The sequence below is a fragment of the Falco punctatus genome (genome assembly GCF_963210335.1).
Source record: "Falco punctatus genome assembly, chromosome: 4".
NCBI lineage: Eukaryota > Metazoa > Chordata > Aves > Falconiformes > Falconidae > Falco > Falco punctatus.
The window spans coordinates 46,252,681-46,264,934 of NC_137583.1; the positions used below are offsets into that span (position 1 = coordinate 46,252,681).

The 12,254-nt window shown below is 57.6% G+C and overlaps 1 protein-coding gene across 2 annotated transcripts in view; it reads left to right on the forward strand.

Moving 5' to 3' along the window:
* C2CD4C (C2 calcium dependent domain containing 4C) overlaps positions 1 to 12,254 on the forward strand; it is a 32,546-nt gene that overhangs the window by 18,198 nt on the left and 2,094 nt on the right. For both annotated transcript variants that reach the window (XM_080383807.1, XM_080383808.1), the window contains one exon: positions 1 to 9,864. This exon is cut by the window's left edge. The gene's annotated coding sequence lies outside the window, so the exon portion shown is untranslated. The remainder of the gene's footprint in view (positions 9,865 to 12,254) is intronic.

Here is a 12,254-nt window from a genome sequence, read left to right on the forward strand (position 1 = left end):
GTTTTAGTCATTGTTGTCTAAACCTGTCTCCTCCGCGTTTATTCCATGGAAAAGCTCCTGGAGCTCAGCCCCCAGGATTTCAGTGGCCCCAGGGCTGATAACTGGTACCTGGTGCCCTGTGCCCGCTCCTGCCAGCCTGCAGGAAGGTGGGGGCTGTTGGTGGCAGAGACCCCCAGCTGTAGGGAGAGTGGCCCCACACCTGCACGGGGGACACAGCCCCCACGGCCACTGCTGTGGCGCTTCCTTGGGCTGGTGGATGGTGAAAGCTCAGGCATCGGGCTGTCATCTTCCTGCGGGAGATGAGCAGAGCGCTGAAACCCGCCGACTGCTGATGGATGGGTCTCACATCGTTCCCTGAGCATCCTTCCCAGCCTGAGTCAGAAACAGAGCTGGCTCCCCCTGCGCGGCTGCCTCCCACAGAGGGTCACACAACAGCGATGACTGGGGCAGGAGTGAGGGCTCTCTGGTCCCTCTGCCAGGTAATTTTCCCAGTAGGCTGCTTGATTGCTCCAGCCGAGCTGTGGAGGGTGGCAGGGCACGCTCAGCAGATGTTTCTCCTCTTCGGCCCCTCTCCACCCATCAGGCCATCCCAGTTTGCCAAGGGGAGAGAGCCACTGCAATGTGCCACGCTCCCAGCTCTGCAGCTGGGCTCTCGTTCGCAGATCCCTGGCACTGGCAGCACCAGTGGCACAAACGTACCGGTGCCAGTCCAACCAGCAACTCCCACCAAACAGGTCGTCGTCCCATGGGGCTCCGGCATCAGGGGCTCGACTTGGGCTGGCGAGCGCAGGCATCACCTGCTGCCTGTCCCTGCCTGTCCCTGCCCACTGCTACCCCGCAACCGGCTCAACTTTGGGGAGAAGAAAATTCCTCGTTTCCATGGGAACCGGAGGAGGAAAGTTTCTGGGGCTGCGGCTGGGATTGTGCCAGCTGGATGAGGCAGCGGGACCCCGGAGCCAGCCGTCCCCCCCTCTCTGCTCCTGGGGGGAGGCTGGTGCCCGGCCACCAGCCCCACCACCTGCAGCCCGAGAGGTGCCCACCCCGGCGAGGGGTGCGCCAGGGCTCCTCGTCTTCCTTGCCGGTGCTGTGTCAGATGCCATCTGACATTTAGCTCTGCAGCTCGGCTCATGGAGATGCAGTGATAGCTCTAATCTGCTTTTCTCCTCCTCGTGCTCTCCCCAGAGGCGAAGGCTGCTGCTGGGCGAGCAGGGGGGCTCCAGCAGCCCGGCAAGGAGAGCACTAGCAGCACCGTGCTGGGGGTCCACAGGGTCCAGAGTGTTTGGGCAGCACTGTGCCCTCCATACCGTGCCCTCCCATCAAGCATCAGCTGGCTGGCAGGGTCTGGATGCCAGCAGCGGCAGAAATTCAGAGTGGTTTCAGCATGTCCAGAGCTCTCCTTCCTCCTCCTCCCTCTGCTTTCCCAGCTCTGGCTGCGCCCAGGATGTGCAGGCTGGTGGCAGTGAAGGCACCAGCAAAGGGACTTCTGCTGGCACGAGGACACCTCCGAGCTGTGCCACCAACAGCATGGGCACCACGGGGGCAGCCAAGCCCTGGTGCCCTGTCCTTCCCTGGGGGGCTGCAGCTCCTCAGGGATGTCCGGAAGGCTGCGAGGACAGAGGCACAGCAGGTACAGCCCATAGTGCCCGAGTCCAGATAGCCATGGCTACCTGCCACCCTGCCCACTAGCCCCACGGCACCGCAGCCCCTTTCCTGGCTGCAGCCACGGGGTGTCGGAGTCACCCTGCCCTCCGGATGGGGGGGCTTCATCCAGCCCCATCTGCCTTTCCTGGTGGCTCAGCTCCAATTAGCGAGGCCCCTATTAATTTTTTCCGCTCAGCAGCTCCCATCAGTGTCAAACCGGCAGCGTGTGGTGCAGGAGGGAGCCCGAGCTGCCAGGAGTGGTGGAGGGGAGGTGCTGGGATCAGCTTGCTAATGAGCCCCCTGCTAATGAGCCCCCCCGGTGCACAGGGGGCCAAGCCCTGGCCCCACAGCCCCCCAGGCTGGGAACGAGCCCCTGGAGGGCGAAAGCTCCCATCTGGCTCCACCACCCTGCCATCTCGACCTTGGCCAGCGGGTCCCTCCACGTCACAGGTGGGTCCCAGCTCCCCAGTTCTCTCCCCTCCGGCAGCATTCGTCCCTGGGCATTTGGGGCGGACTGGGGAGCCTGTCTCAGCCCCACACCTGGGCTGGGTCCTGGTGTGCACCGTGGGGCGAGGGCACGGGCAGAGTGGGCACGACCGAGCCCGGGGAGCTGCCAGTGCCACCAGCACAGCCCTGGGGACAGGGTGCCCAGCCACAGGCTGGGCTCGGTGGGGGCTCAAGCTGCCCTTGGGGACTCCGGCAGCTGCAGGCAGTCGGGACCCCAGACCTGCAGCAAGGACCAGCCCTTGCCTCTTGCTCCTGCCTGGGCAGCACCGTCCTCCACCTGCTGCAGGCCCCACAGGATGAGGCCAGGACACCTGAGACCCCCAAAATCCCCCCTCCCCAGCCCTTGGAGATTGCCTGGAGCAGGGGCTTAATGATGCATCCAGACAGAGCCAACCTTTCCACCTTTCCACCTTTCAGCTTCACCTGGGGCTCCCTTTTCCCTGCCATTATCTGCATGGATGCCTGTGGATTTCATTTCCATATTCATGGTGTTTTAATGACCCTGTAATATCTTTATGTTCTGCAATTAAATGTGGAATCTTTTTTTTTTTTTTTTTCCTTCTGCAGATTAGCATCTGCATAGGATCATTTGTGGCATTTGAGCAGAGAAAGGGAAGGCTGTGCAGGAGGGAGAGGAGGTTAATTAAACTTCAGAGATCAGCAGGCTCCACTGCCAAATGTCCTTCTTGCCAGTGGGACCAGCGGAGGGTGGGAGGGAACAGCTCTGGGCTGCTTTACAGTCGGGGTGGCTGAGCCTCCCGTGTGCTGGAGTGGCTTTAAGTCGTGCAAGCACACACAAGCACGCATGCACATATTTGCACATGCATGGCTCAAAATCTGCATCAAGATCCCTGCCGAGGAGGGGTGCAAGCCAGAGCTTAACTGCTACAGGTGTCACCCCAGTGCAGGAGGGTCCCACTCCCCATCCCACCCTCCACAGGACCCTTTTCTAGCTCGTCCTGTGGGGCTCTCCACCACGCAGCGTGCTGCCCGTCCATCACCCAGCACACCAAGGCAGGCAGATGGCAGCGCGGTGGAGAGCTGCCGCTGAGCAGGGCAGGGGGCTGGGAGCAGCTGGGGGGCTGGATGTGCCCCCCCATGCTCGTAGCAGCCTGCCAGGCCTGCAGCCACCGTGCAGCCGGGGTGGCCAGCCTGATATCAGGGCTCCGTGGAGAAGCCATTAGAGTTGCTGTCGCTTCATCTCCATTCCCTGGAGCTAATGGGCATCTCTGCCGGCTGCACCATCCCCCCTCGGAGGGTAATTGGGTTTCAGCCCTGCAAGACGGATGGGGCTGGGCTGAGAGCAGAGCAGGGAGGAAGAGGAGGGAGCATAGGCAGCTCTGAGTAGGACAGATCCCCCTTGTCTTCCATCTACCTCCCACCCCTCTGCTCAGCTGTGGGATGCCACCAACCCCAGACCTTGTCAGAAGCATTTCACATCGCCTGGCCAGGCAGTTGGGAGAGGTGGGTCCCAGCAGCACAGTGAGCCGTGGGCATCCCAGGGGAGCAGAGCTGGGCTTGTGTCCAGGGGGGTCTCAGCTCCTCCGTCATGATGTCAGGCAGCCCCAGCGCACTCCCTGGCTTTGTGCTGCACCTCGCAGCCCCCCCTCCCTCTCCTTCTCCCTTGGTCCTTTTGAAGCTGCAGCTGTGAACAAGATGTTTGCAAGGGTGAGGTGCAGGAGCGGAGTGTTTGGCACGTTGAATAAAGATGGGGCTGAAAAACACCTTCTCATGTGGCTGTTTGATGTGAAGGGCAGCGCTGAATTCATTAGGAGTGCTGCCAGGCGCGCTCTGCCATCGGCGCCTCAGCTGGTGCCCGGGTGGTTGGAGCAACACAATGCTGGCACCCCCCAGGCATGGCACCCCGTGTGCTGGGGGCACCCGTAGGCATGGCGGTCACACCAAGGCACAGGTGGGCACACGGGGCCTGAGAGGTGGGCAGTCACACGCCAGCTGGCCCCACCAAACCGCAGCAGAGCCCTTATGGGCAACGCAGCCACCGTGAATGCAGCACCTGCAAAAAACCAGCAGATACCCAACACGTGCAGGGGCCCTCGTCCACCCCACAGCCCCCACCCACACACATCCCCGGGGCCCTCATGCTCCCCTGATGTGCCAGGGGCAGATGGGGGCTGGATGCAAGGTGTATGGTCAGGGGTGGAGGTGCAGGACAGCCAGACTGCTCCCTTCCAACCCTGCGGCTGCATCCCGCTGCTCCAGAAGGATGCAGCATTTATCATCCTGTGTGGCTGACAGGCACCAGAATTAATGAGCTCCTCATCAGTGCTGCTTCATTTAGCTCCCTCCTGGAGTCGCCAGCTTGGGGTGGCAGGCACAGTCCCCCCAGCAGCATCTGAGGCTGCGCCCTTGGCAGTGGGGCAAGGGGGGGTGCTCGCAGGGGTGAGCGTGCAGGGGGGTACCTGAGAACACGTGCATGTGCACGCACAGGTATACACGTGTGTGCGTGGGCCAAGCGCTGACAGAGATGGGCCCAAGGCTTGGCAGGGGTTGAGCCCCGCAGTGGGGTGGGCAGGAGGTTCCTGGGGACACACTGCCCCATGGCACAGGGGGCACAGGGGGCACAGGGACCCAAGCCCAGGCAAGACAGGCCTCCACACAACACTCGTCAAGCACCTGCTTTTAATTACTCGCCACCAGAAAGAAACATTTGTGGGCAGTGCTAACGAGGGAACAGGGAAGGGAGAGCATCCTCTGCTGATTCCAGCTTTTTAATTCCTTGATTAGCCCCCAGCGCCAAGGGGCTGCTCCAGAGAGCGCTTGGGGTTGGGCAGTCCAGGACGGGGGCACCTGCAGAGCTGTTTTACACAAGGGTCTGACCTCTCTGCCGTGGCCACGTACTGGCTGGAGCTGGGCGATGGGATCAGAGGGGCACAGGCAACCCTGTCCCTGTGGCTTCATCTGCGCAACTGTGCAAAGGTAGGATGAAACGCTGCAAGGCAGGAGGGGTAAACCTGGAGGGTTTTGTACTGTCTTGCCCTTGTTGACATGGCTTGCATTTCTTACCCGGCTTGTCCCATATTTCCATTCCTCGGAAAAGTTTGGGGTCAGATTCTGCTCACCAGAGCCCACCCAGGGCCATGCCTTGGGCTGTAGGGAAGTGATGCTGGTACGAGTGAAATCAGAGCAGGGATTTAGACAGCTCTGGATGCCTCTGCATCCATCTGTGTATGCACTAGCATGTTTCTCCTCTGTATTTCTTTGCCATCAGCGGTTATAGTTACTTACGCAGCATTTCGATGCAAGCAGTCAGGTAGGGAAATCATGGGACAGGAACTTGCCCTCAACATATATTTCAATTACAGGAACTTCAGTGGGTGCAGGATCGGTCCCACCATCACCAAAGCAAAGGGTCTGTCAGGGAGGTTGTGGTCTGGGAAGGGCAAGAGGACATTGCATGACATGCTGGCGAGCTGACTGTGGGTCCCTCTGGTGCTTTGTATGGCTCTGCCGTTCCCCTTGGCTCTAGCTCTGGCCGTTATCGCACCAGCAGAGTGTGCTAGGAAAAAGAAAACATGTCTTGTCTGTTCTCCTGTCGCTGGCCTTTTCAGAAAGTTGACACGTCTAAAGGAGTTACCATCCCCCGGCGGTTTATTTGGCATACCGTGCTGACGGGAAGACTGCGTAACTGCAAACCCTTGACTTGGCTATTGGAACTGCTGTCAGGTTACATCTTCCCGCCTGTACCTGTGATGCCATCCTACGTTCCAGCACATGGGATGGGAGCCTGGGTGTTATCTGACTTGCAGGACTAATCCCTAGTGTGCAAGCCTGGCAGCTGCACCAAATTTCCCGCTCCCACGGCAACGTCACAGAATCAATACTTGGTCAAGAGGGTATTGAAGGTGAATTTAGAAAGTTATAGATGCAAGAAGGAGGGAAGAGAAAATACGATCCATTTGGGATGTAAATGCAGGTAATTCTGGATGCTGTGGACAGTGAGGCCTCAGCCTCACACAGGAGGTCTCAGCTCCAAGGTCTTTCCAAGACCTTGTCACTGTCAGAAAGATGAATTTTTGAACTGGACCAGGTTGCTGTATCTGGGCTCTGGTATCGTCAACCCTGAGAGGGATAAGATCAGTAATAATTGTATTGAACATCACAGGGGCATTCCCCACAGGAAGCTCATCACTGCATTGCAATTAAGAGCAAATGCCTACCCCGCAGGAGAATCGTTAGCGCAGGGTCAGCAGGAATCCCAAGTTAAGACCTGTCGGTGTTAAGCCGAGAGTGAGACTTGCTCGCTTGTTACTGGGTACTGCCCTGACGTGCAGGATGCCAGGATCAAAAGATATCAACTGTGCAATCCACGGGCCGAGAAAGCTCGCAAGGGAAATGGTCTGTGCTTCCTGAGCTGCTCCGGTGGGACCACCGAGATGGGGTCCGTGAGCCCAGCCTAACGTCTGTAAAGGGTTCTCAGGCACTGGTTGTCAATAGAACCATCAGGCACAAAAGTACCTGCCTAGGTCTGTAGCTATTGCATGTATTTGTGTGAGCGCCGCAGAGGTTATTATATAACAAGTATTTTGACTGTAAATAAATTGTATTTGTGGGTTGTGGTGACTGGAAGTGGAAGGGAGGGAGGAAGGCTAATAGGTACAAGAAGGGAACTCTGTAGTCGTGCCGTGGCACCCTAACCCACCCATCCTATCAACTGGCTTTACTCAGGTGGATGGGCTGCCTTAACTAACTGGGAAAAGGACCATGTAAAGTGTATGTGTGCAATAAATAGTTCACTGGTGGATCCTGAGGAGCTAGCACGGTTTACAAGTATAAACACTTGTCTGAAAACGTAAACTAGTATGTTATTTGCGAGTAGCACAGCTCCATCTAGCATTCATGAAAACTGATGCTTCTCTGAAGCTTAATTCATAAGTATTTTGTTAAGTGTTAAAGGCTGCTCTTCTGTTTGTTAACAGCCACAGCCAACGGGAAACCAAGTATTTCTTCAGAGCCAAAGCTCATACGTACCTCTGTCACCTCCTCTGCATTTAGACCACCCTTCACTCTGCAGATGCCTGCCTTGTGGCAGGACACATTCAGACATAAACTAGGCAAGGGTCAGTTCTTTCCCCCCAATACTGATAAACTTTTTTTTTTTCCTATCAAAACTTCTTTTCGAACCCAGGTAAAAGTTTTTTATATCTACAACCCCCTGTGGCTAAACACCCCCTTGCTGAACTATATCAGGTGAAAAAGTATTTGCTGTTTGTCTCAGGGCTGTAAAGCTTTGCCTAGAAGCAGCATTGCTTACCAGGTAGAGCACTGGTGGAGGAGAGAAAGGAGGGCAAGACCTAGGTCCACCTCATTTTGCAGGCAAATCGACCCTGGATTCAGCCAAAGCCACTCCACCCTTCTACGTTTTGTCATGCTGTGGGAGCATCATGACTAATCACTTGCAAATCCGGAGAGTGTAAGCTACCCTGTATTCCAATGCCCTTCAGGCCTTTTAAGGGCTTCAAAAATTTCAAAATACTGAATGTCAGGTGTTAGAAGTCTGATTTACTGTGCTGATGTGGCGCTGCCTTTGCTTACACACCAGCTGCTCTGCAGCCCGGCACCAGGAACAAGCTGTGTGCTGTCTTCAGAGTCTGGTGGTGGCTGCAGGATGGAGAATCACTGCGCCTGATAACTCCGAGGACAGAAATTAACATACCGGGCAATGGAAGTGTTGACTGAAAAGCATTTCACCACTCTTTTAGGGAAGCACAGCCGCTTGAAGAGACTCAGCCTGGCAGTTGTCACTGCAATCACTAAACAGAGTAGCAGAACTTGGCATGGACACTGCTCCGGGTCAGTAGAGCCGAGCTCCTGGCACAGCACTCACATAATGAGTAGAGCCGGGCAATTGTCATGAAGAATTAAATTTGCTGCAATGAATCCTTCCCTCCAAGTGTTGGGGAGAGCAAAGCTCGCTTTGCAAGACCAAGGGAAAGCTAATACCAAAGTGGGAACGTGAATTCATGCAAGAGCCCACCCTGCGCAGCCAGCCTGTGGTCCCCGCAGGTTCGGGTACCGAGCGTGCGTGGGACGGGCACAGCGATCCGTGGATAACCAGCCCCCTAGTTATACCTGAACCACTTCCCCGATCACGCTGGGTATGCAGCAGACCAGCAAGACGGCTCCTGGAGCAAACTGCAAACAGGCAGAGGGCCCGAAAATTCATGCCACGGAGTGGTTCACTCCCTGCAGGTCTTGACCCCAAATCCAGGCCTTTCTGCTTTCTGTGGTGACAAAACACCTGGATGCACTGTTGGGAGCAAGGCAGAAAGTAGCAGGTTTTGCCGAACTTTCTCTGAAAGCTGGAGACAAGGTTACTTTTTAAATTGAATAAACAGCATGGGCAATTTGTTAGTCCTTTGAGAAGCACGAGGCAGATCTGTGCAAGGGAATAAAGGCCTGTTGAAGTGCTATGATTCTCAGCTCAAGGGCCACCACCACTTCAGAAGCACTTGATAACACTTTGCTTCCTGAGCTCAAAAGCGCGAGCGAAACCCAACACAGAGCAAATTGCCAGGGCATGGGGTGCGGAGGCTGCTCCCAGCAACTGAGCACTCAGAAAACCTCCACAGGCACAGCTCCACAGCCGGATCGCTGCTGTCAAGAGGCAGATCTGGTTGCCACCAGAGAGGCAACAGCTTGAGCTAAACGATGATCTATCGGATTTGATCAAATGGTGAGATTTGGTGGCAAATGTCCTGCTGCTCTCACATGGGCAGCTCGTTAATGGACACCTTGAGGAACACACACCTTGAAGAAAGCGCTGGCCCGCTGGCTGCAGGTGCCTGAGGGACAGGAGTCCCTGGAGATGTGCGGCATCAAAGCACGAAGCGTGCTGGAGAACCACGGGCTGGAAGCATGTGGCTTGTCATCATTTCAATGGGGCTGAAAAGACACATCAAGCAACTTTCCAGGAGTGCATCTCTGGTGTTCGCCAAGCGCAGCCACAGCAAGGAACCATGAGAGAGCGTTTACATTGTGGTTCTTGCAAGGCAGGGACCACCTCCAGGCTCCCTCATCTGTGACCACTAAGTGAGATGTGGTGACTTATCAACAAGTTGCTCACCAAGGGCCGATGGAGGTTTGTTTCTTGCTTTGTGATCAATTAACTTTGGGCGTTAAGAAAGTGCCGGTTGTGGTCGTGAGCGTTATTTTGGCCTCTGACACATGTGGCCGTGTTTCTGTGGCGTGACCTGGCACGGCAGCTTTCCTGTAGGCTGTGCCGCGGCTGGGGACAGGGGTCCCCCCCGGGGGCTCCCAGGGCACCGGTGCCTGGCACCCACCATCTCAGCCGTGACAGCCTTTCCGCAGCAAGGCGGGCCCGGGGCCCGGGTATTGACTTGCTCGGGCTCTGCGGCCCTTCGCAGCCACGCCGGGCCCGAGCGAGCCGGCGGCGGCCTCCCCTCCGCCTCCACGCTGCTCCACGGGGCGGCTCCGGGAGGCGACGGCAGCTACGCCCGGGCTCCCGGGAGCGGCCCTTGGCGGCGGCTCCGGCAGGGGGGTGGAAGAGCCCCGGCCCGGCCTCCGGCCCCCGCCCCGGGCCCCGCCGGCGCCCCCTGACCCCCGCCCCCCGCCCCCTGACCCGGCCCCGCCCCAGCGCTGCCCCGCCCCCGCGGCGCCGCAGCCAATGAGGGGCCGCCGCCACATCCGGGGCCCGCGCCCCCTCCCCCCGGCCGCTCGCGCTCGGCCATGGCGGAGGTGAGTGAGCCGCCGCCGGGGTCGCGCCGGGCCGGGCCGGGCCTCCCCTTCCGCCTTCCCCCGGCCGGGCGGGCGCACCGGGGGCCCGCCGGGCTCCGGCAGCCCGGGGCCGCCCAAGGCCGGGGTCCTACGGCCGCGGGGTGAATGGGGCGGCGCGGGCCGCCTGAGCGGGGCCCACCGGGGCGGGGGCGCTTGGGCCGAGGGGCGCCGGGCGGCCCGGGGAAGGGGAGCCTGGGCGGGACCCGACGGGAGAGCTGGAGCGGGCTGGCGGGGCAGCGGCCGAGCCCGGGGAGCGGCACCGGCTCTGCCCTCCCGCCGGCGCCGGAGCAGGCAGCGGAGGGGCCGCGGCCGGGGGAAGCTCTTGAAGGGGCTTTGGGCAGGGGGCTGGGCGGGGGGCACAGCGGGACTGGGGGGGCTGCCGGCAGCCGGGGGCCAAGCGGGACCCCCTGAGGCTGCAGCACAGCAGAGTCCGACAGACTCCGGAGGAGTCGCTGGGGCCGGGGTCGGAGGGGAGAGGGGCCTCTGGAGAGGGGCCCGCGAGCGCTGGAGGTAAGTGACAGGGCCTGGGCAGCCGGGGAGCACAGAAACTGGGAACATGGGAATGGCAGCAGGCTGGGAAGGGAGCGGGAACAGTTTATCTGGATGGCTGGGATGGGGAGAACCCCCTCGCTGAGGGGGAAGGCGGGCAAGGGGGGGTCGCGCTCTGGTGCCGCCTCTCCCATTGCAACGCTGTGTTTGTCGTGGCGTATTGTGCCCAAATGTTGCTGCCGTTGCTCCACCACACTTACGGTTGGTGATGCCATTCCCTAGCATGTCTTGCCGCATCCTCAAAATATCCCCGTCCTGCCATAATGGTTGTTGTGGCACATCGGAGGTTTGTTTCCATCACGATATCCTTGTGATGACCACGATGTGGAAAAAGGACACTGGGAAGACATTGACAGAGGCAGGACCTTGGAATGCTGCTAGCTGAGACAACTTGTTTGAGGTCACAGCTTTGTTTTCAGGGTATTTCACCGGGTACTTAAGCATTTTACATGAGAAGAATGCCATCCAGCTGCCTGTCCTCCCATGCAGAAAGCTTTGGTCTTTGCTTCTACCTTTGCTGGAGCACTGAGGATGCTGCATTTGTCTGTGCCGCGGTAAAGAAGCGTTATCTCAGCACGTTGTTGGGTTGACGTGAGGTGCTGAGGTGCTGCCGTGGCACGCTGCACCATGTTGCCATTGCTTACACAGGTCTCTTCATCCTGGGGGGATCTGGGAGCCGTCACTGCCTTGCAGATGGGGAGTATCTCCGCTGTGACATTGCAACAGCGTGTGATTAGGGCCCTGATTTTCCTGAGCAGTGCGGGAGATGACCTGTGTGTCTTGTCATCCTGCTCCCACCCATACCACTTCCCTCTGGCTACAGCTGGAGTTCGTAGAAAACAGACCCAGGTCAAGTAATATGGACAAGGCAAAGGAGTGCTTCTCTTGCCGAGTCTGAAATACATGTTAAACTAGCTCAGGAAACCACGTTAGTTATCAAAGCAGTAACAGTGGAAAGGGAAACCTCTCTTTTTCCTTGCTTTCTTGCCAGAGTGGTTTCAGCCTGCAGGGTTTTCTCTGGACAAGCACAGTCTGCCTTGCGCTGGCAAACAGCTTTGTCGGTACAGAAGGCTCAGGCTCCTCCTCTGCCTGTGTTTTCTAAAACGTGGCCGTTGCTTTGTTCCACGTGCTCAAAAACTTGAGTTCAGACTTGAGGGAGCGCTGGAGTCATCCAGAAATCCAAATGTGAAAGTAATTGGTCAACCTCTGTGTGACTTTTGAGAGGAAGGTTGTTCTCATCTTTCAGAGATAGCTCATTCTCATTTCTCTGAGAAGCAGAGACTAATGGAAGGAAAGCAGCTGTTGGGAAACTGTTGGGAATTTAATCTCTTCCCCATGCCCAGCACCCCAAGATTAAGCTCAGATGGCCCATGGATATAGGAGCCATTTTCCAGCATTGTGATGCACTGTCAAAATAAATGGAGTTCACCACTGTGACCTTTCATGGTGATCAAAACTGTCACCAGCAATAAGAGCATCTACACCTTGGCCAGGAACCATTCTTGATCTGGAGGTGTCTGGTAGTGCCTTAAGCGTCTTGAGGCATGTGATGCTGTTGCATTTTCCGCGTCCTGTGTGATATTTGGATTTGAAGTGGCAGACCGCAGCTACCTCACCTTCAAACAAATAACTCCACATCATGTGGCATCAGCAGGCAGTGTAATCAGGAATATTCTCTCTGTCATCATTTACATTTTTAAGCTAGACCTGCCTTACTCCCCTGCTCCTTTGACTTTGACTCTTGTTCCTGTGGTTGTCTGGCTTTGTAAATAATTTGATGGATTGTTTAGTTTCACACATGT